Source organism: Eurosta solidaginis, chromosome 1 (genome assembly GCF_040869045.1).
Source record: "Eurosta solidaginis isolate ZX-2024a chromosome 1, ASM4086904v1, whole genome shotgun sequence".
NCBI lineage: Eukaryota > Metazoa > Arthropoda > Insecta > Diptera > Tephritidae > Eurosta > Eurosta solidaginis.
Genome location: NC_090319.1, coordinates 385,541,639 through 385,565,485, shown reverse-complemented (window position 1 = coordinate 385,565,485; position 23,847 = coordinate 385,541,639). Strand labels below are relative to the sequence as shown.

Sequence of the window (23,847 nt, the reverse complement as noted above, 5' to 3'; positions counted from 1 at the left end):
AGATATGAACATAAAATAAATAAATACAAAGTGCGATATACTTTCGAAGAGATTAAGGCCAAGCATCGCTTTAAATTGGCGCCGTGATACCTTTTAATTTTTCTCACATCTTAGTAGGACGGGATCGCTGAGAAGCTTTTGATGGTAGAAATACGCTTAGAGTGATTGCCAAACCACCTCCCATAGGCACACCGCTAAGATCTTCATTGAATTAAGAGGGAAAAGTGCAGGTCAACTCGAACTGTCTTGGGGTTTCCAATTGGCGTCAGTTGTCGTAAACTAGAATATTTTCATAATGTTCTCTGGCTCATAATTCTGACTGTTAGTATGTAATTTAAAATACCTTTCGCATTTGTAAGGTTTTTATGAGAACAGCTGCACTTAATAACATTGCGTGAGCTAAGAACTATTCACCTACGGAGTTGAATCATCCTTTAAAATAACTCAGACGTATTGAAAAGTTTGCGTTTCCTATTCATCGTTGAACTGGATGAAAATTATTTGAAGGAGCACGATTGAATGAATAAGCGCGTGCCACTACTCATGGAATCATTAATGGAAAAAATAAGGATACTAGTAAAATATAAGAATTTTATATAATACATAGATATTCATTGAGGGTCGTTTATTGATTAATGCATGATAATTAAACTGAATGTATTGCAAAAAGATTCAAGTGAGTTTATTAATAACTTAACGAGACGAGTATATAGTCAACAAGTTTTTCGCTCAGTTTTCGCTGAGAAAGTAAATTAAGTCTTTTCAATGGTGTTCACATAATTTCTTTTCTCCTCGGTTATCTATACGACTATGGTCATATAACGGTAGATTGTTATGACTTAAGCCAATCAAGGCAGAATAAATCAATAGGTTCGAAAATGAAGTTTGAAAAATATGGACCGTTCCATAATGCAATAAAACAAATAACTGAAGTTAATATTGCAAACGTACGGATATCACAATTTGGATTTGAGTTTTTATAGCAAAATAAGTAATTGGTGGTATGTGGGTTGGACGCCCAACAATTTCCTATCTAGACCTTGTGTCAGGTGATAGACTTCTTGGCAGTAAACAGATGTTAAACGTCTGAATATTGAATTTAGAGATAACTAAAATACTTAAATCTGTTGTTGATTACCAGTTACGTTATCTAGAAACCGAGATATACTTTAAATTTTCTGGAACATTATTAAGAAAACCTTTGCCAACCTAAATTTTTCATCTCCAAGACATAAATTTTTCATCTCCATGATACCGTAAGTATCTTTATAGGACTAGGTTTATATTATAAAACACGTTTCCTGCCTTTTCCTGGCGAGTTACATGGCTATAGATCTGTGTGGGAGTATTGCAGAAGTGCATTGCGTGATGCAATTTCAAAAACACCTGGGCTGCTTATATTTTGACAGTTATACCATTATCCTAAATTTCTATACTAAATTATATTGTTATTCAATTGACGCTAAATTAGCTTGAATCTTATAAACAGATTAATGGGTAATAATAACGTAACGTAACGGGTAATATTTAGGTCCGAGACCTAAATATTTCGGCCCACCCTCGTAAATCAATCCGCATACCTATTTCTGCCTGTAGACCAATAGTTTCGCTTTAATATATGTATGCACTAACACGAACACGAATTTGTGTTTGCCGCTATGAGCTTTTAGCACCGGAGCCTTGTTAAGGGGAAACTTAACGAGGGCTCTTGTACTGAGGGTTCAGCGCCTTTTTGCAATTGATTTCTTTTTCTTGGTTCACGGCCGTCAACGGGAGCAATTCTATCCATCCAGCGTCAAGGTAAGGGAATATTTATCCGAAACACAATTTATTGTTAAATGCTTATTATTTAAATCATTAAAACCATTGTTTGAATATATTAATTCGAAACACAATTTAATTGTTACCTCATTGTTCTTGAATTCAATAAAAGCCTTACTCGAATATATTTATTAAAATCTTTCATATTTTTTAACTTTTCCTTTCACTGAGTTCAATTTTCCATTGGCGATTACGTGGGAGATTCGAATCTTTCACGTAATCAGGTAATCTTACCAAGATATTCCGAACTATCCATTTCTATGGGGTAAAAAATTATTATGTACTTTGTTTTCCTTTAATCATCCCAAGAAACCAATAAAAATAGTTAAATGTGATAAAAGAATCCTATTATTTTGCGCTGTCTTCATACTATATACATATGTTTCTTTCATTTCACTCATATGGGACAGCTGCCTTACAATGATAAAACCAACTGCGATATCAAGAACCATACGCCCCCAGTGTCTATTGTTTACCTGTGGAAATACCCTGCAAAGATCGTTGGATCATGCGGTCCACTTGTGTCATACTGGATTACTCCATATGTTTTGTATGAATTAGGGTTAATTTTGGAGTACTCGCGATTTTTGCAGGGTATTGATCGTCATACATACAACCACCTAACCGTCAATATTTTCGCGATTGTTTTAAATGGAATTTATTTACAACAAATAATAAATCTCAATTACGAATTTGGCAGCAGTTATTGCTAATTGCTATTTACGTAAGCAATTGCGATAAAATGATAAATTAATAAATTTTTTATGGTATAATATTGTGACACAGTTTGTTATTTTATATGACGTCTACGCTTTATGAGTTGCGATTATTATTATTGTCTTATATGCAAAGCGTATATTCAGTACCAGGTGTTGTCATCCCAACAGCTGATTGCTTCTTCTTGATTATTTTCCATTCAACGCCTTGTACAGCAATATGTCAGTTAGTCGAAATTAATGAAAATTTTCTTTTGCCTTACATTCTTCTGCACGGCGAATTGGATTGAATTTGCTTTGCCATCACCTTGTATAGATTCGCCTTGTCTTAGATGTATGAGGAATTCAAGACGAATCCATACAAGGTGAGGCCAAAGCAAATTCAATCCAATTCGCCACATAGAAGAATGTCAAGTCAAAAGAAATGTTAAATTGATTTCGATAAATTGACACAATGTTGTACCAAAACGTTGTATTGAAAATAGCAAGAAGAAGCAATCAGCTGATGAGATAACAACACCTGGTACTGAATTCGCCTTGGAAGAATTCAAAAGGCAACACCTTTATGAAATTCGCAAAACATACCCTTTTGTGTTGTGTTATGTGCGTTGAGTGTGAAGTTAATATTGTGAGAACTTTCTGAGCATGGGGGTAGATTCAGTAAGTGTGAGTTTTAAAATGTACGCTTTTTCTTCATATAATTTTTATGAAAGAAAAATGTTTATTTCAAAACTCACACTTACTGCATACAGCCCCCGGAGTACCTTTCCATAAACAAACATAAATAAATATGGTGCCCCACACAAAAAAAGATGCGGTAAATAACCGGAGAGGCATATAAAAATTATATTTCCAGACGTCTGTAAAAATTACAATTTTTCAAAACAGACAGACAATACTTTTGCTGGTAGATAATTAACGTAATCTTAAGCTAATTATCATCAAATATAGGTAATTTGATCGCAAATATTTTAGTAAATAATTTCACAATTTTATGGCGCAATGTTGATAGCTATTGACATATCCTTATAAAACTGTTGAGCAATGATCGTTAATTTTCCATTTCTAATTTAGTACTCAGCGTTACCGTAACAAGCCACGGTTGTACATACACATCTACATATATAAAAATCATCCAGCTATATCAATTTTTGAATTGAGTGAAAACGTCTAATGCTTTTGTTTTAGTGATTTGTGTAATCTGAATTTTTAAGGGGATACACGGTAAATCTTAATATATAAAAAACACGTATCACACCATTTTTGGCCTAAAATACTGAACCGATTTTGAATTTGTTTTGCACCCCGTATGTAGTGTGACCTAACTTGAGAGACAGAATAGGTTATATCTCAGTTTATAGTCGCAATATTATTTTATTGCACTTTTTTTTATTTGTTTATACGTAATAATAAAATGTTACGTATACGCAGTAGCACTCATATTTTCAGGTGGTGCGGATATAATTTCGTGTAATTGCTTATCAATAAAAAATATTATAGCGAATGATATCAAGTATAGCACATCACCAGGCCCGACGAGAGGGGGGGGGGGGGGGGGGGAGTTTATGAGGGGGCCCGTGATTTAGAGGTACTATGACATTTTTTTTAATTCAGGCGAGTCTTTAGTTGTGTAGAGGTTAATTTTCATACCCCTGGGTGACTAGGGTCTCGAGATATAGGTCAAAACGTGGGCCAGTGAATGCCTAGACAGTGTTTATATAATATGGATATCAAATGAAAGCTGTTGATGAGTGCTTTAGTACAGAGTAATATATTTTCCAGAAACGGACTGGGACTAGGATTAGGACTGGGACTGAGACTCGGAGTGGGACTGGAATAAAATACATACCACCCTCTGGGACAGGCAATAAGGGATGCAGAAAAATGAGAAGAAATTGACAGAAGAGAAAAGAGAGAAGGAGATTGAGAAAGAGATAGAATGAGACGAAGATGGAGATAGATGAAGCGAAAAATACGGAGGGAAGAGTGAATAAAAGGATTAGGAAAAAGTGAAGAGGGGGGAGGGCAGAGTCAAACGGAAAAATCTTATTAAAATATATGCAGATAGGACAAATTTAGGGCAGGACAACGTCTGCCGGGTCTTCTAGTATCCTATAAAATATATTTTGTATTTAATAAAATAAAAAGTGAAAATCATAACTGTTGTGGAAAAAGGCGCAAGTTCGATCTGAACAATACTCAGGCAATAATAGAAGTTAAGTTTTTGAAAGCATTTTTGTGAAAGTTTCATTCCGTTCGAAATAATATTTTGCCGTTGGTTTTATTCGACAAGATTTTCCAATATCTATCTAATGTTCGCTCTTTATTAAGATCCAAAGGAACATCATTACCACGCTTACGTATTTTTTGTTTAGAGTTGTAATTTTGTTAATTTGATTAAAACAAAAATTTAAGGTAGGAGCCGGACCCATGCGCATCTTGCGCAAAAAACATAAAAGTATCATATCAAATATCAACAGAAATCAGCTGTTCTATCAATCAAACAACTATTAACAACTGCCGGTTATCAATCAGACATCTATAAACTTGCATGCGCTTGCGCTGCCATCTGGCGAATGTTTGCAACTGCCGGTAATTCAGTGTTAGTTCTAATCAAAAATTCACAATACTGCCATAGTACAAATAGATTTATTTGTGTGCTCACAATCGTTTATTTTTAACAAATTATTTTAATAAAATATTGCTAAACAAAAGCATAACGACTAATAATGCCGAAAGCTTGCTAATAACACAAATCCCCATCTTTAAAACTAAAACTTTATTTATAGATTTGGATTCCAAATAAGAGCAAAAAAGGTACCCGTACATAAAAACAGCAATTAGAAATCTTATATATAAAATTCTTCTGTCACGGTTTTAGAGGCTGAACTCCTCCGAAATGGCTGAACCGATTCTCATGAAATTTTTTGAGCATATTTGGTAGGTCTGAGAATCGGCCAACGTCTACCTTTTTTTTCGCTACTTGTGTAGGGTCTCGAGATATAGGCCAAAACGTGGACCCGGATACCCCTAGAATGTGTTTATACAATATGGATATCAAATGAAAGCTGTTGATGAGTGCTATAGTACAGGATAATCTTCATACCCCTGGGTGACTAAGGTCTCGAGATATAGGCCAAAACGTGGACCCGGGTACCCCTAGAATGTGTTTGTACAATATGGATATCAAATGAAAGCTGTTGATGAGTGCTATAGTACATGATAATTTTCATACAACTGGGAGGCTAAGGTCTCCAGATATAGCCCAAAACGTGGACCCGGGTACCCCTAGAATGTGTTTTTATATTATAGATATCAAATGAAGGCTGTTGCTGAGAGCTCTAAAGTTCATTGTGATATTCGATTTAGTCGGATCAACCTGGCAAAACTGATAAATATGCATGCGAAGCCGAAATTAAGACAAGAATTAGTAATACCCACATACCTATTTACATACGTCCTATTCGATTTGCCTGAAATTTCGTATATAAATTTGCCTATATTAGTATTTATGATGCTTTTTTCCGGGAAGTATACCAGAGACGGACTGGGACTGGGATTAGGACTAGGACTGGGACTGAGACTGAGACCCGGAGTGGTACTGGGACTGAGACTCGGAATGGGACTGGAACAAAATACATACCACCCTCTGGGAATGGCAACAAGAGATGAAGAAGAAGGAGAAAAACTTGAGAGAAGAGAAAAGAGAGAAGTAGTCTGAGAAAGAGAAAGAATGAGACGAAGACGGAGATGAAGCGAAAAAGAGGAGGAGTGAATAAAAAGTTTAGGAAAAAGAGTAGAGTTAGACGGAAAAAGCTTATTAAAATATATGCAGATAGGCCAAATTTAGCGCAGAACAACGTCTGCCGGGTCTGCTATTTTAAAGTATAATTTTTCAGGTACCGATTTTGATTATGAACATCAAGCGAAATGGTATGCCAATTACCAGCAATATCGGCTGAATCGGCAATCGCCTATAGAACTAAATTCAAATGAGGTGTGTTCGTATTAACATAGATGAATACCTCGTGGGGTCAAATTAGAAATCCGAACTGTTTTCGCAAACCAATGCAAAGCAGAGTCACTCTTGAACGCAAATTGCGAAACTTTTTTAAAAATGAAAACAATAAAGCTTAAGTACATTTTTGACCGTAATAAACTATTATAAAACCGTTTTTTTTATCCAGGTGACCATCTCATATGACATGCCTTTGATAAGTTTCATACATTATGATGTGCCATACAAGAAAGCAGTAAGAAGTGAGAACAACGGCCATACAGCGAGCATACAACTGCCCACAACACGAAGTGATGCCGCTTACATAAAAGGTGGTCCAATCACTGAGAATATTACTTAGATAATGGAAAGCTTACATTTTCATTGGGGCTCCAATGACTTCCATGGCTCCGAGCATATGCTTAATAGTGAACATTACTCAATGGAAATGCATTTGTTGCATCGAAATACAAAATATGCAACGGTCGAAGAATTTTTTCTTTTTATGTTTTCAGTCTACTTCGTCATCTGATTTTCAAGGATTAAGGGAGGTTTTAAATGTTTTGGATTCCATCTCTGAATTCAATCGCTCAACAGAAATAAAAAATTTTATGCTCTCCATTTTATTTAGTGATTTGAATGTTGAAGAATTTTATACTTACGCTGGTTCATTGACAACGCCTCCCTGTTCGCAAGCGGTGACTTTGATTGTTTTCTCACACCCAATAACAATAACACACCAGCAGATGGGTCGTTTTCAAAAGCTAACCAATTATCATGGCGCTGTGCTAGAAAAGCATTACAAGCGAAGGGTAATCGGAATGTTTTTATGCGCATGAAACGTAAAATCGTTGAATCCTCCGTGCATTCGCCGCTGTTTTGGGAGTTGTTGAGCAAATTGAAGCCACAAGCGAGTATAGAGGGGAGGAAGTGAAACCTAAGAAAATTTATGAAGAAGTGGTTGGAATATTTAAGACTGATTGTATTAGTTGAGATAGCTGCATTGTTCGATTGTATTTGAAAATATAAATTTTGTTGTAAAAGAACTGTACATCGCTTCCTCTTAACTTACAGAAAAATAATCTGCTGGCAGATAGTTTATAATAGCCGTGTTTTTTTACAAGCGTATACGTGTACGTTTGCGCGTAAAAAAACGCTTATTCTCGCTTAAGTGGTTATTAATGCTTAGGAGACCCATCTAGCGGCAGTGGTTAAATAACTAGCAAGAGAACAGGGTGTACCTAAAATCGGAGACACAACTCTCTGATGGCCATAGTGTATAACATATAGCTGAATCAGCTGCGATGAATAGTGGACACGCACCATTTTAAAAGGTGATACATAGAATTAGTTAAGCGATGAAACATATACACATATTTCAGTTACATCTGAGTATAATGCGTATTGAAATTTAGTTTTACAAATTTTATGCGCGGCAATTTCAAAGGTGTATTTAAAGTTTGACGCTTAGCAGTCCATATAAAGTTTAAGCGTAAACGTCTATAGATGTAAAAAAAAACCATAGCTAATATATCACTTAAAACACATTTGAATCTAAATTTATTTCAATAAGTATCGTAATAGAAAAGTTGAAAGATAAATAGTCTCAAATCAACTCCATTAATTTTTCAAGAAAAAGGTCAGTCTGAATTTAATATAAAAAAATTACAATTCTTCCCAAAAAATTTGTTTTTACAATATTCGGCCCAATATGTTTTACACTTGCTCGAAACTAACTAAAACTACCAACTTACTTGCAATTCGAAATATAAGTTTGGTCCTTTTAAAAAATATGAGTGGTTAAGGTCGAATAGACAAACAAATACTACCGAAATAATCCCCACATAACCTTAAAATAAATTCCGAAACAGTTCCGAAAATAACTGCAAAATATAAGGATTCTGTCAGTCTCCAAATGATAACAAAAACAAGTAAAGGTGTCTAAGTTCGGGTGTAACCGAATATTATATACTCAGCGTGAGCTTCAATTGTATATTTCATTTCAGATAAATTACTTTTCTACATATCACGTGGCACCGCCCGTTTAAAAAAAATGTCTCCCCATTTCCTCTTATAATAAAACTTGATAAGAGATCATTAATTCAAAACTATTCAAAACTATTTTTTGCTAAGTTATAGCTTATTATTCTAGTCTACGACCCTTTTAAACTTGTTTTATATTGTAACGAATTTATGGAAATTCCGCTTATTTGCAACCTTCTGCTAACGTCCGTATCGCAAACTGTTGAATAAAACACTTCAATATTCTGTATTACAAAATGGTCTTTATTAGACTGCTTTGAAAGTACTTCACAATTAAAATTCACTTCGCAACTCATAGCGTGTTTAAAACAAACTGATTGATTATGCCTCAGCTGGCGCTGCTTTTATACTTTTCGTTTTCCTCGTTCGCATACTTCTAGGCGTTTCTCCTTCTGGAATTTACTACTTGTTTACCAGCTATAAACTACAGATGCACGATTATAGCTTCTCGCATAGCCATATACGCGTGTATATGTGAGTGATACTCCCAACGATGATTGCATACTTTTGTGAGTAGCTCAGATATATGCATGTGTTTGTGCGTTTCTCTCCGCTACTTGTACGTACATATGCGTAGACATAATGATTGCTTTGTTTATGTAGATACAAGTGACTGCTTAGTATCGGTTAGAGATGTTAGTATGCCTTCGTGTTGCTAATATTCGTCACAATATCTAAGTTGCTGTAGTCTTTAACCGATCCCGTCCATTTTTACTAGAAATATTTTCTGATATAACGAAAACATCTGTACACAATTTCATTACGATATGTTAGTTTTTCTTCGAGTTATGGCTCTCTTAACATAGAAAATTGCTTAGTCGTAAAAGGGGCGGTGCCACATCCATTTTAAAAAATTTTAGTGTTTTCCAATTTAATGTTATAATTTAATTTAGAAAGTAAAATTCTATTGACACAAAGCTCTTTTTCGCTAAGATATAGCTTATTATTTTCGTATACAACCCTTTTAAAAATCTTTTATATAAAAGTGGGCGTGGTCTTTAACCGATCTCGTCCATTTTTCCTAGAAATATTTCCTGCTATACGGAAAATTAGTGTACCCAATTTTATTACGATCTGTTAATTTTTCTTCGAGTTATGGCTCCCGAGACATAGAAAATTGCTTAGTCATAAAAGGGGCGGTGCCACCTCCATTTTTTTAAATTTGAAGTTTTTCTTATTTATTGTTATAAATCCACTTGGGAAATGAAATTGCATTAATACAAAGCTCTTATTTGCAAAGATATAGCTTATTTTATGCGTCCACGACCCTTTTAAAAATCTTTTATATAAAAGTGGGCGTGGTCCGTAACCGATTTCGTTAATTTTTCTTCAAAGCATTCCCTGTAGTAAAGGCAACCTCTCTGCTGAATTTTGTTACGATAAGTTTAACGATTTTTGATTTATGATTAATAATATTTGTAAAATTGACTTTATCACAAGTGGACGGTGCCACTCCCATTTAAAAAATTGTTTTTTGTGTTTTCCAAAATTTTATATATATAAAAAGTGGGCGTGGTTATCATCCAATTTCGCTCATTTTCAATACCAATATATTATGGGTCCAGATAAGCTAGTATGCCAAATTTGGTGAAGATATCTCAATATTTACTAAGTTATCGTGCTAACGGACGGACGGACCGACATGGCCCAATCAAATTTTTTTTCGATACTGATGATTTTGATATATGGAAGTCTATATCTATCTCGATTCCTTTATACCTGTATCCAGTTATCCAATCAAAGTTAATATACTCTGTGTGCAAAGCATCCGATACGACCCGAAATAATCGTTAATATTCCCGAAGCAATGTCAAAATAGTTCTAAGCTAACAATGAAAACAATTCTAGACACGAAGTCAGAAAGTCGGGAAACGATCAAAAGCCTCAACCGGTACCGAAATTTTCCCAAAAAAAAAAAAAAAATTTAAAGTAATCCAAAATTATCCCAAAAAAAAACTTCTAAGCGTTCTTCACATGATTCCAAAATGATCCCAAAGCTTTAGAAATAAGTTAGAAAACAATTTTAATATCGAAATGATCATTTGATAGTCCAAAAGTTATCCCTAAAACAATTCAATAATGATTCGGATACATTGCTGAATTAATTTAAAAATTGTCACGGAATAGAAACAGTTCCGATTACTTACTAAATTAGTGCCTAACCGTTTAAACGGTTATGGGCATCTGCTTTCATAGGCGGGTTCCGATGGGAATACTTTTTTGCCGAACACTCCCAGTGCGGCCACATCTGATGATGTCATGGTCCTAGCTTCGACACCATATAGCATGACTGGTACTATAAGTGACTTGTAGAGTTTAAAGTTCATGGGCATTGAGTTCTGTTCTCTATACTCCCAGGTATGAGTAAAACAAAATAGAAATTTAAAATTGCCATCTAAATTTAATTTTCCTCTATTATTTGAAGTTTTATTGAATTTTTGACAATTGAGTTTTTCACTTATTTTGAGTGTTCGCTAGAAATTGATTTGCATTATTTTTAGATAGTCTCTTATGCTATTTTATATTCGCAAATCGAAATGCTACATTGTTCAGCCACTACAAATGCTACACCAACCCTCCACCACCTCTCTGGTATTTTGCCACCACCAGCTTGCTAGAACAATTTTTGTTGCCATTGTTGTATAGGCGAACCAAGTTGAGTAAACTTTTCCCATCTCACATTCCAATGATGGTGCTGTTTTTTTTTTTTTTTTGTTACGGCAACTCCCTGTTGGTGTTTGGTCAGTCATTGGTAGAAAGCCATTTGTGCAAGTATTTTAAATCTGATTTTTCCTTTAAAAACAAAACGAAATATCTTTTTACGATAGAAAAATGACTTAGTCACTATTTTATAATATTTTACAGCTCTAGACTAAGCAGGCAAATAGGAACTGAAGTTTTCTCTCCAAGACCACGATCACGCTCTATAATTAGCTAGAAATGTTCAAGAAAAAAGTTCTTCGGCAAATTGATGTTCTTTTACATTGACCCAAGGATGAGTTTTGACGAAAATTTCATGATGATATGAGCCATCTCATGCGAAAGTGGGGCAAAAGATAAGGAAGATCTACTGGGCAGGGAGCTAAGAATATATCCGCGGTAGGTATACCTCCCATAAGAGGCGACTAAAATACGCAAATGTTTCAAGGGGTTATGTAGCGCAACTCTTTCAAGGGGATGCTAGCGCAATTGATAGCTTCACTAGCCCAATTGTCAACCTCACATACCAGTGGCGAATCCTCTTTCTTTAGCAGACGAGGCTCTGGCGACCCGAAGTTCCATGGAACTAGAGGTTGGGGGGAAGAATGGCCAATAATGTGGTATTATTAAATAGTTCCCGATTTGGTCGGGCTTGTACCTTAATGGTCCTTGTTACTGGAACGTACCGGATCTATATCCAACAAAGAACAGTCAGAATAGATGAAACTCTCTAAAATCTTCGGGGAGTGTCTTTATCGCTACAACAACAACAAAAGCTATATGGTTGTATCTTGCATCCCCCAAATCAAGGCTCCATTAAATTTTTTATTCATAGGCTAATTTTTTGTAATCCGATACTTTTTTGGAGCCGGTAACATTTCTTGAATGACTTATTGTTTTGCTACTGCTTGTTTGTTCGAAATTAGTTTCTTTTTTCCGAGTTCCTTCTATCCTATGGCGTTCTCATATAGTGGAGGTACTTCTTGCACGGTTAAAAGGTTGGAAGCATTGCAACGAATGAAATGATATGGGAATAGGCGGGGCCTTTGTAACTGTTAGAGAACTTAACATCCACTCAGATAGCGGGCGGCTATCAAAGCTGTGGCTGAGCTTTCTTCACCTCACTTGCGGTGGCTTCTAAATACTTTTTAAAAAAATTTTCTAGATACTGGGTAGACACAGGCGAATTGAACATTTTTACCAGCTTTTGTCGTGTTTCTCTGGTATATTATTGAGATCAACCGCTCCGCGGAGCTATTGAGGTTTATAAGTGCTCAGCTATTCTGGGTCATAGGAGTGTAAACAGCGCACTGCAATGGAAGTCCACGCGGCATGTTTTCTAAACTTAATAAAACCAACTCATTTTTGAAATCAATTACTTTTCGGAAGCGGTTCCTTTTTTGGATTTGCTTACAATTTTTCAACCGGTTACTATTTAGAACCGACTACTTTTTCGAATCTGTTTCCTGATTATTACCTTGAAATCGATAATCTATTTTGAAACCAATTACTTTTCCTTCTTTGAAACCGGAAAGTTTTTTTGGAAACAGTTATTTTTTTAGCACCGGCTATTTTTTTGGAAACAGTCACTATCTAGAACCGCTTAAACCTTTGGAACTGATTAATATATATATGTATTTTTGCAACCGGTTACTCTTTTGGATCCGGTTGTATTTTTGGAACCGTTTACTTTTTTGGTACCGGTTACTTTACAGAATCATAAAAAATATAATTATATAAAAGTCTTTAAATTGAGTGGCTTGATCAAATAGTAACCTACTTCTAAGTTTAAAAAAAAAAATAAATACATGCAGCGAACACGAAAAAAGCGGTGGCCTTTTTATAAAATATGGTTTATTAAGTTCCTTTTTTATTTCCGAATTGTTAAGAAAAAAGTACCGAAAATTTCGTAACTTGAGCTATGCGTTTTCGAAGCAATTTTCTTGAATTTTCAAAAACTTTTTTCGACAATCGCGGGTTCGAATCGAGCTCAAGGCCTAACAATAATTTTTTATCATTATTATTGTTATGACAATGTTTTTGAGACTAGTTTGCATTGTTTAATCTAAAAGTTCTTAGAACGTTTTTTTTTTTTTTTGAGTTTTCAATTTTTTCCAAAAACGTTTGTGAGAGTATTCTGCATAGTTTAAGTTACAAAACTCTCGGACCATTTTTACTTAAAATAATGGAAATGAAAAAGATAAGAACTTAGTTGACGAAATTTGTTAGCTTAGCTGCTGTAACATTAACTTCTTGCAAATAATTTTCTATTAGATGATGTGTAAATATAAACATGATAAGAACAGAACAACAATAAAAAACAACATATGCATAATACAATTTCAACAAGCAAATATTTAACTTAAGCCCATGTGGCATCCGAGCTCATAAAAAGTAACGAAATAAAATAAATTCCCTTGGCGAAAGAGCAAACAATTCAAATACATAAACATAAAAATATACAAAGTTTTTGTTACTGCTTATAAAAGGATTTTACTAGTGAAAGTAAGGTAAAGCAGAGACCGTCGATAATAGTAATTTCAATATTTTCATTTAAAAAACAAAAAGCGAAGAGTTGAGAGTAAGATTGCAACTTAGATTAAACTTTTTAAAAAATATATTCTAAGACACATACAAGACTGTCACCTATTTATATTGTTTAACGTGCCGGCTGTCAGTGTATATCGGTTAACAAAGTACATCTACACGCTTAGATTTCTTAAATTTCTTCCTGCACCAAAATTTTAGCTTTAACTTCGACTGTTCACCGTGGTTGCCAAAGGCTTGGTCAAATGCATTGAAATCTCACTAAATTGTTTGTATGAATTACTATTTCAAACTTCTAAACATAAGTAAACTTATATGTATATGGGTGGCATCGGGAAGAAGTGTGGTCACCGGTCATACACTGTCAGCTAACTGGTTAATGATACGTGTCAATATCGATATTAAACAAAATTATATATTTCGTATTTTTTCTAGGAAATTATTTTTCTATAGAGTTGTGGTACATGTTTTTTTTATAAAACTCGAAATAATTACGCTCTCTGAGAAAAGTGCACACAAAGAAGCAAAATGAAACAAAACAAATTAAAGAAGGAGTAAATCAACGCATCCTTGTTGCATTTACATTGCTTGGAATTGTAAACACAAGGTGGTAGTTTTAGAAAACTTGTTTTTATGTGAAGCTTAAAAGCGGTTAAAAGTTAAAACTACTTACCACCACAGTAGTACTCGCATTTACGGCATTTTAGTTTTGCAACAATAACAATACAAGTGAAACATGTCTATGTGTTCTACCCTGATACTGTATGTTTATTACATAAAGAACTACATATGAACTAAAAAAAAAAATCTTACCTGCTACTGGTTTTGCATATCTCCTGTGACATAAGCCAACGATCGTACGAGTATAAAATTTGCTTGTAAGTCAAATATTTTGTGTGTAAGAGATGCGATGTTGTCCCCTTATAATCCGCTGAATGTTATTTCTCTGCTGGATAAGCTCTGTTTCATTGTACATATATATTGCATATACATACATACGTAACTAAATAATCAGGTAGGAAAAACCATAATATGAGTAACAAAAGGTTGGTATGGCAACTAGAAAAGCTTTAAAAACTTGCTAACTTAAATGTGCCAGTAAAGTTTTCATACGGCACACATGAACAATTTTAGCAGAAACCCTGTGCTTAAATCTTGAAAAGTGAAAATACAGATTTATTTGTTAGCCTAGGTAAGGTATCATTAAACTGGCCAGTCCGTGAGGACCTTATATAGCCTAAACATGTCCTTGGCTTCTTCGAAAAGCAAACTGAAACCCCTCATTAAATACTTGAACTTATGCTAAAAGATACCTGCGTCCCCTTCGCACATAAAAGAAATTGTGTAGAATTCCACCCAACTTTAAACTCTTGTGAGAAAATTTTGACACATCGTTTTTCAGCCCAAATATTCTAAATTCATAAGAAGTCTACATCGTTTTTGACCCTGTGAAGCGGCGCTTGGTTCCACGCTTTTCCTGTTTCAGCTGGTTTTGCCTCTTTTTTGTATAACCAAGACTTTTTGGTACATCTGTTTAATATGCATCAAAGCTCATCCTACTTTTCTTTACCATCTAATCTAGGTTTTCCAACAGGATAACGACCCAAAACATACGAGCAAGCGAGCAAAAGATTTCTTTCGGGAGGACAAAATTGCAGTAATGGAGTGGCCAGCTCAATCCCCGGACTTGAACCGCATTGAAAACTTAAGGGGGGGATATAAAGAACGCCGTTGATGAAAAAAACCGTCCAATGCAAAGTTATTGTGTGAAGTAGTGCAATCAGCTTGGGCAAATATACGAGTGGACCGATGTGAGCGCTTAGTGGACTCCATGCCTCGTAGATGTGCCACCGTCATCCGAAATGGGGGTTATACAACGAAATAATAGTCAACTATTTGTGTTTTTTGAGTTAATTCACTATATATCTTTAGTTATAGTGACTTTTTAATAAAAATCTTTTCAAACCGCTATTTTTATGGACATTCTTTTCTGACACTTGTGTAATCTTTTTCAAATTTACAACAACTTGGCGTGATGTAGAAAAATTATTTTTGCTCTTAATATAATTAACCTTGCGTTATTACATAACGCAAACGTTTTTAAATTTGGTTTGATTTACTTTAGATAAATCCACTTTATTGGGGTTCTCAGAAAGCACTGCTATTTATATAAACATAACTGTATGTCCCATACATACATATATGACATTGTTGAGTACATATAAACTGGAATCATAGTGGCTTTAACTCAGTAGCATGTTGGTTTCGTGTGTAATACACTGTATACTTCGTTTATTATCGGCTTTTCTTTAGCGCTGTATTCAGTTTAGTTTCGTGTACATCGTTGTGTTGCTAACTTCAGAAGACTGATATGACTATATTCATTTTATTGTACTGTTAGTCATACTGATTCAAATTAGTGTTTTCGTATAATAAAGTTGACTTTCTTGCTCAATAAGACAATTGAGTACTGAACTGCTTCGTGGCCAATGAGCGGTTATTCAATGTGTTTTAGTGGATATAAGTGCTTGATATTCTTTGTTTTTGTACGCACTAGTACTAATTTTTTGGTTAGTCCACTAATAACCTTAAAACATGAATAATTGCAGCTCACTGGAAGGGGACCTACTTGTTTTATGCCGACTCCGAACAGCGTCTGCAAGGCAGATGTGTTTTCACTGAGAGCTTTTCATGGCAGAAATGCACTCGGAGTGCTTGCTAAACACTGTCGAGGGGCGACCTCGCTTAGAAAAAATTTATTTTAATTGAAAAATCTTGTTTCTAAAATTTTTGATGTTGCTTTGCCCGGGGCGTGAACCCAGGATCCTCGGTGTGGTAGGCGGAGCACGCTACCATCACACCACGGCGTCCGCCATTGGCCGTCATCAGTAAAGGGCTGTCCTTTTATCCGAGGCTTGGTTTTCCTTTCATTGGAGTGTGGTTTGACGTGGCGGGTCCCAAGCCCAGCGCACAACCCGCTCAGCGGGGATGAAAATATTATTTGCACGTTTATATAACGAGCCGATTTATCCAAGGCAGACGCCTGCTTGCAGCCGCACCTGGTGGTGGACAGACGCTGCCGATGAAAGATCCCCCAGCAGAATAGCATAGCCAGGTTGTAGCCTCTCACCACTTAACGGATGTTCAGTCGCTACCCAGATGATACTTGGCGGCAAGCGACCGGAAGTAGAGAGCTGCTTCAACCGTATGCAAAAGAATCGCTCTGGCCATTTCCAGGTGAATGGCGGTCAGAAGCTTCCCCACTTTCACGGCTCCACCCTTTTTTCACTTAAAAATAATTTTTCCACGGCAGTGGTATTTCTGCCATGTACAACTCAGTATCAATTGGTGATCGTTTATAAAAAATAAATACTTGGTGCGATCCGTACAGATTTAGGCCGAGCAGCAGGTGATCGTTTTCATTTGTATAAATAAAGTATCGATGTTATTATCGTTTATTTAAAATTTGTCGTTTATTAAATTATGTCAATTACTTGTACCGCACTATGTGCCTTTTGTTAAACTAAATTAAAGATTGAATCAATTATGTCCTGTTGGTTTGAAGTTAAAACTAAAACTAGGTCGGTTACGCGACACTATGCGCTTTTCCGATAAAGCTAAAATTAAGACTGACATATTCTTAAAGCTAAAAGTTATAAGCTACCCTTCCTGAGCCTGCCTATGTGACCAAAGATGCTTGGTCAGCAAAATAGAGTTTGCGCGTGTTTCGCTCACTAAAGGTGTTCAGTTTCATTAACTAGGAATTTAGCGGATGCGCGTGCAGTGCAATTGCACTTTTGGTTGCAACAAGACTCCAAAATATGCGAACGGTTTTTTTTGCAGAATATTCTGTGGGAATGGTATTTATGAAATGTTGTTTTGTCTGTGTGGAGAAGTTCACAAAGTATTCTGTTAACTCCTCCCTCCGAAATTTCAATCGTCCCCGATTGATTTTTTTAAATGGGATGTCGTTTAGACTCCTATAATGCGGCATTTTGCCCACCGGCATTTGAAACGATTCTGTTTTACTATTAATTATTTCAGAACTTCAGCTTTTTTGCATCTCAAAATTGCAAATATGGTAAGTACTAAGGCTAATAGCCCAAAATGAGTGAATAAGCTGGATTTCACTAAAAGGTTCAGATCACTTATTTATTTAATGTTCTTTATATTAAGATCGTTCATAAGTTTTAAGGATAGTACTTCCTCGAATTCTGAGCACTTGTTCGTAACCAAGGTATTGCAAATCTTCGTAGTAGTATCCCTCTACATTTTCAGAAGTCTCGTTTGAGTGTCCTGTTGAAGTAGGGTCCGCAGCTTCTGCATTGTAGAGTCGTTGCATTTAATTAGGATGTTGTAGGGTTTTCGACGGTGGGTGTTTATTAAATCGTTGAAGTTGCCCATTGTTTGGATTTTTTTGTGCAGGATTATAAAATCCTTGAGGTTGGGGCCTGTTCTGGTAATTAACCTGTTTTGTTTGTATGGACTTGTCAACGTTCATTGGGACTGGGGGTTTGGGTGGGAGTTGTGGTCTGTAACCCTGTTGAAAATTGCCTTAAGGCATATTGTGCGATGCGACGTAGGGGTTCGCTTGTGGTGTACCGTAGAGGCGATATTGTGGAGTCGGATTTGAAACGGGTTGTAGTAAGACGTTCTCTCCATATTGTAGGGGAAGGTTTGGACCATACCGTAGTGGAGGTCTCGGAAAAGATCCTTGCCCAAAATTGGCAAGCTCCGGATAAAGCGGTCGTCCTTGCGTCTTTGCGGGGTATGTCCGTTGTTGCGTGTGGTTTGACGATTTTTGATTGGTTATCATGCGGGAAATTTTGTTGGCGTGGCTTGTCCGATAATTCATATTGTCCAATTTAAGGCACATGTGAGGGGCTTGGCAATTGCCCATTTAGACCCCTCACGAAGGTGTCTAGTCCCTTGTCTCTATAGGTTTTTGCCATAGCAGCCATGGCTTCCTCTCCCAACTCCAGACAATCAATCTTGTCCAGTATGAGAGAGAGACACCTGTAGACTTCGTGGTAGAACTCCTCTACTGTTCTACGCAGTTGGACAAGAGTTGCCATTTGGTACTCTAAGGTACTGACGGAGTAATGAAGCATTAGGCATTTCTTGATCTTATTACAATTCAATGAAGTCCGATATGATTCGAGTGCCGCGTCGGCCTCGCCTGTAATTTTGTGTCTAATTGTGTGAAGAATTGAATAATATTTTGGCGAATCCTTGTTTTGACAATGCATCAACAGTATCCTATCCACGGATTTCCTCCACGAGCTAAACTCACCTGTTCTTCCAGAAAATTCCCTCAAACCCAACCACATCCGCTATTCGGTCTGATGAGTCGGAATTCCTACTGAAGTCTACCCTATGCTCTTCTTCCTCTTCTACTCTAGGGTGTAGGATGGCGGTAACTGTTTCTGTTATTAAATTTGAAAGTTCTCTTCTCTGGCTACTAGTGAAAACAGAGGATAAGGAGTAGGCACCGGAAGAGTTATTATTTGCCTGTAAATTTAGCCTCGAAAGAGTCTCTGCTCAAACAAGGGGGAACAACAATGAATACTGCAACTGTAGTTTTTCCAAGAAAAATCTAACAAAAATACTTTAGTTTTGTCAAAACTTTTAACCTTCAATTAATCTCTTTAAAATTTTAAATGTCCTTGTTTCACAAATAGCTAACTTACATTATAAATATTTCTATAATTCATTCATAACATACACTATCGTGCTTCGCCTCATTTAGTAAGCGCTACCACTCAACAAAGTCCCCTAAAATGGTTTGACCACGTGGATGCTGCTATTAGAGGCGTTGGTTTCAAATTACCATTGAAAAGAGGGTTGGTGTCATGGGGAAACACATCGCATACATTACGTATGCGGGAGTTGATTACTGTCTTGCCTGTTAAAGTATCCAGAGTGAAGTTGGGCCAGAGTGACTCATGTCGCCGTGGGTAGTCAGCTTTCTTTCTTTTGCAGGAGATGGTTAGTATACATTACTAACGGTTGCACCGGACGCGCCGTGTCAAAAGTTTTTACCGACGTAGTGTGGATTAAGCTTAGGGACTCCTTGTTATTATCTGGACCAAACGGCTGAGCTGGTGCGCCATCTATCTCATTATAGTGGTAAGGGAGATGTGTCTTCTTCTTGTTGTTGTTTTTTTTTCTTTGATTGTCCTGATTCAGTAAAAACCGTGTGTTCAGCATACCAATATGATCCTCTATATTGAGCTCGTTTGTCTATCTATGAAGGCAATAGTCAGGGGTCATAACAAGATATCCCGTAGTAGTTCCTTTGGTTTCCTAGTGTTTTGACAGGCGCGCAGCTGGTATAGAAACCGGAACAGAATCTGGAATTGGAACTGAAACCATACCGAAAAAGAAGGCAGACTGAGTCCGGAACTGTATCGATACTGAAAAGAGGGCCCGTTTTACGTGTTACCATCCGTGATCGAAACTGATTTTTGATATCACTATAGCTCCGAAATGGTGAATGGGATTAACGGCATACGCGAACTAGCGACAAATAGTACTCGTTGGATCCATACCTTATTGTAATTGTTATAAAAAGCTTGACAGTTGCATTGTTATCGTTTGAGTGAAAATGGATTTCAATCACTGATCGTAGCACGTAATACGGGCCCAGATCGAAACCGGGACCCTAATCATACCGAATCAGGGTACAAATCTGAAACCGTAACCGGCACCAAAATTTAAATCGTTACTATAACCGAGGCCAGCATTGAAAGAACAAATAACCTAATCTTAAATCCAAGGTGAAACGGAATATGGAAACAGGCACAGAAACGAAAGCCGAACCTATAATAATCGCAATTAAAGCGAAGTCAAAGAATTTAAACCAAAATAGGGGCTGGTTTGTCAAATTTAAAAAAAAAAACTGTATTTCTCAATTAGCTACTAAACTTTAGGTTAATTATGGTAGCGGATTCGGAATCAGCGCGTCAAAAATCATATGAATACATGTGTCGCGTTACCAGATCCAACAATTATTTTTATTCATTAAAAAATCAGTGCGAAATTTGTAAGGAAAAATTCGTTTTTGAAAGCTTTCGTAAAAAATATCTTTTCCAAGATATTTTCAGGCAATCCAATCGCAAAACCTTTTTCTACAAGCTTAATTTCATACAAAGTTCATTTCGCTCATCGAGGGTCGTGGTTGGGTCAAATCGTAGACTAGAACTTTTTTGTGGTATAAAAGCGGAAATGGTAAGTGCATGAATGTCATTGAGGTACCCCACGTATGCGAAAAATTGTTTCAATTATTCCCAAATTAGAGTTTAAAACAGAGAAGTGAAAGTTTCAGTGCCTTACTTAGCTGAAAAATAATACAGTTTAAAAATGTTGATCTGCATTATAAGTCAATTTGCAGTTAAGCGACAGATATTTAGAATACCACGTAAATCCCGGATTTTAACTTTAAATCTGTACTGGAAAAATTTTACCTCGATTTTTATTCCTTTTTGACATAGATCTTAGCGAAGAAAATATTCCGCTTACTAAAGTTTACAATTTTGTGCCTGCGTTATTTAACACGCCATGCGAATGTCAGCTAAAATTTCATACAACGTGCCGCAGTGGTCAAAAAAGTGATGGAATAAACCAAAGAATACTAGTTTAAGGGAACCCTACTACAAAAAAAAAAAACACTGAAAATCTTGCAATGGAAAAAGATGAAGGAACAACATTTGCAACGTTTGAAAAGATAGATTACATACAATTAGCGGCATTTGTAAACAAACAAAATAGTAAATAACAAAACTTACACGCCTCTGTGTTCACTGCCGTGTCGCTGTCACACTCACTACCATCGTCACTTGTGTAGCGTTTTCTTGTCAAAGTTGGTTGTGTCCCTGTTTCCCTGTTTACGTTTATCCATTGTTTTGCCATTTTGGTGCTGTCAGTGTTGTCAGTTCAACAGCTCCCTCACTGGAATTATACGAACTTAGCTGACGCTGCTGTTTTTTGGGTACAAAATGCGTGATTGATGGAGTCAAATGCGCTTAGAAATGAAAAAATGGTGGGAAGGGGAATTTTGGTGCGCGTAAGAGCATAACGGTCAGCTTTTGGCTAATGGAAGTTGTAAGGTAGGTTATATTTTCCGTTTCATATTTCCTAAATTCGGTTTAATACTTTAAGGATTTAAGTTTAGTAGGAACATAAAGCACTCCCTTGGCTAGTGTAATTTAATGTTTTTTTTTTAAATATGTTTTTGAGCTCAAATAATTTCTCTTCATTTGCTGGCTATAATTTGTAAATTTTTTGTGTGCAAAAATTTAAGTGAAAAGATGTGAAGAAAGATATTTTTGATAAGGACAGTTAAAAAGAATAAGTATATTTAAGTGAAGGAGAAAGGCAGTTCAAGTATGTTGTCAACAGTAATACATACATAAAAATAAGTGTAGGGCGCGATAACCTCCGAAGTGATTTTAAGCCGAGCTTCCTTTCAATTTGCGTTTTTCCTACAAATTGACGTGACGGGAACTACATGTTTTATGCCGATACCAAGCGGCATCTGCAAGACAGATGAGTTTTCACTGAGAGCTTTTCATGGCAGAAATACACTCGAAGCGCTTGCAAAACACTGCCGAGGGGCGACCCCGCTTATAAAAATTGACATCTACTTGAAAAAACTTGTTTCTAAAACTTCGATATTGCCTTGCCAGGGCGGAGCTCGATATCATCACACCACAGCGGCCGACGGGTGGGAGGTTTAAAATTTAGGGCCAATTTATGCATACCCTAATGCGGCGAAACGAGTTCTGTATCTTATGAAAACAAAAAATTCGTTTAAAAAAGTATTCACTCACTTCACTGAGTTATGATAAACCTCACTGTTTTTATAAATTATTCGTCATTGTAATGTGAACGTGAAATTTTTTGAAGGTGGGGCGTGTAACGGGGATTAAAATAATAAGCCTCTTAAGAATATACACTACGAGAAATCAATGGCTGGGTTATACTGACTACATTAATTAATTTCTATCAAATTACGCTTAAATGAAATGGTAGAAGTAGTGTTAGTGGTATTGGTAGCGGTAGTGGTAGTGTTAGTGGTATTGGCAGTTGTAGTGTTAGTAGTAGTGGTAGTAATGGTCATAGGCTATTGGTGGTGTTACTCGTACTCTCAGTGATAGTGGTAGTAGTATGGGTGTGATAGTGGTATTGGTAGTGGTAGCGTTAGTGATAGTGATAGTGATAGTGGTATTGGCAGTTGTAGTGTTAGTTGTAGTGGTAGTAATGGTCGTCGGCCATTGGTAGTGTTAGTCGTAGTGTTAGTGATAGTGGTATTGGTAGTGGTAGTGGAAAAGTTAGTGGTAGTATTAAAAGTGGTTGTATTGTTGATGGTTAGTGTTACATGTAAGAACTGCAGGAGGATAGACTTAAGTCTAAACACCCTATATTCAAATTTAATAAACGAACCTAATTATAATAATTTTTATACTCAACTGAGCAGAGCTCACAGAGTATATTAATTTTGTTCGCATAACGGTAATTCCTAACGGCATAAATTAATCGAGATAGATATAGACTTCTATATATCAAAATGATCTGGGCGAAAAAAGAAATTCATTTAGCCATGTCCGTCCGTCCGTAAACACGATAACTTGAGTAAATTTTGAGGTATCTTGATGAAATTTGGTACGTAGTTTCCTGAGCACTCATCTCAGATCGCTATTTAAAGCGAACGAAATCGGATCACAACCACGCTCACTTTTTCGATATCGAAAATTTCGAAAAACCGAAAAAGTGCGATAATTCATCACCAAACACGGCTAAAGCAATGTAACTTGGTAGGTAGTTTGACCTTATGACGCAGAATAGAAAATTAGTAAAATTTTGGACAATGGGCGTGGCACCTCCCACTTTTAAAAGAAGGTAATTTAAAATTTTGCAAGCTGTAATTTGGCAGTCGTTGAAGACATCATAATGAAATTTAGCAGGAACATTACTCCTATTACTATATGTGCGCTGAATAAAAATGAGCAAATCGGATTACGA

At 36.2% G+C, this 23,847-nt stretch overlaps 1 protein-coding gene and 1 pseudogene across 1 annotated transcript in view; one reads left to right on the top strand and one right to left on the bottom strand.

The window, feature by feature from the left end:
- LOC137238408 (membrane-bound alkaline phosphatase-like) overlaps positions 1-23,847 on the bottom strand; it is a 287,217-nt gene that overhangs the window by 138,137 nt on the left and 125,233 nt on the right. The window lies entirely within an intron of this gene.
- LOC137241368 (carbonic anhydrase 2-like) lies at positions 640-7,468 on the top strand (annotated as a pseudogene).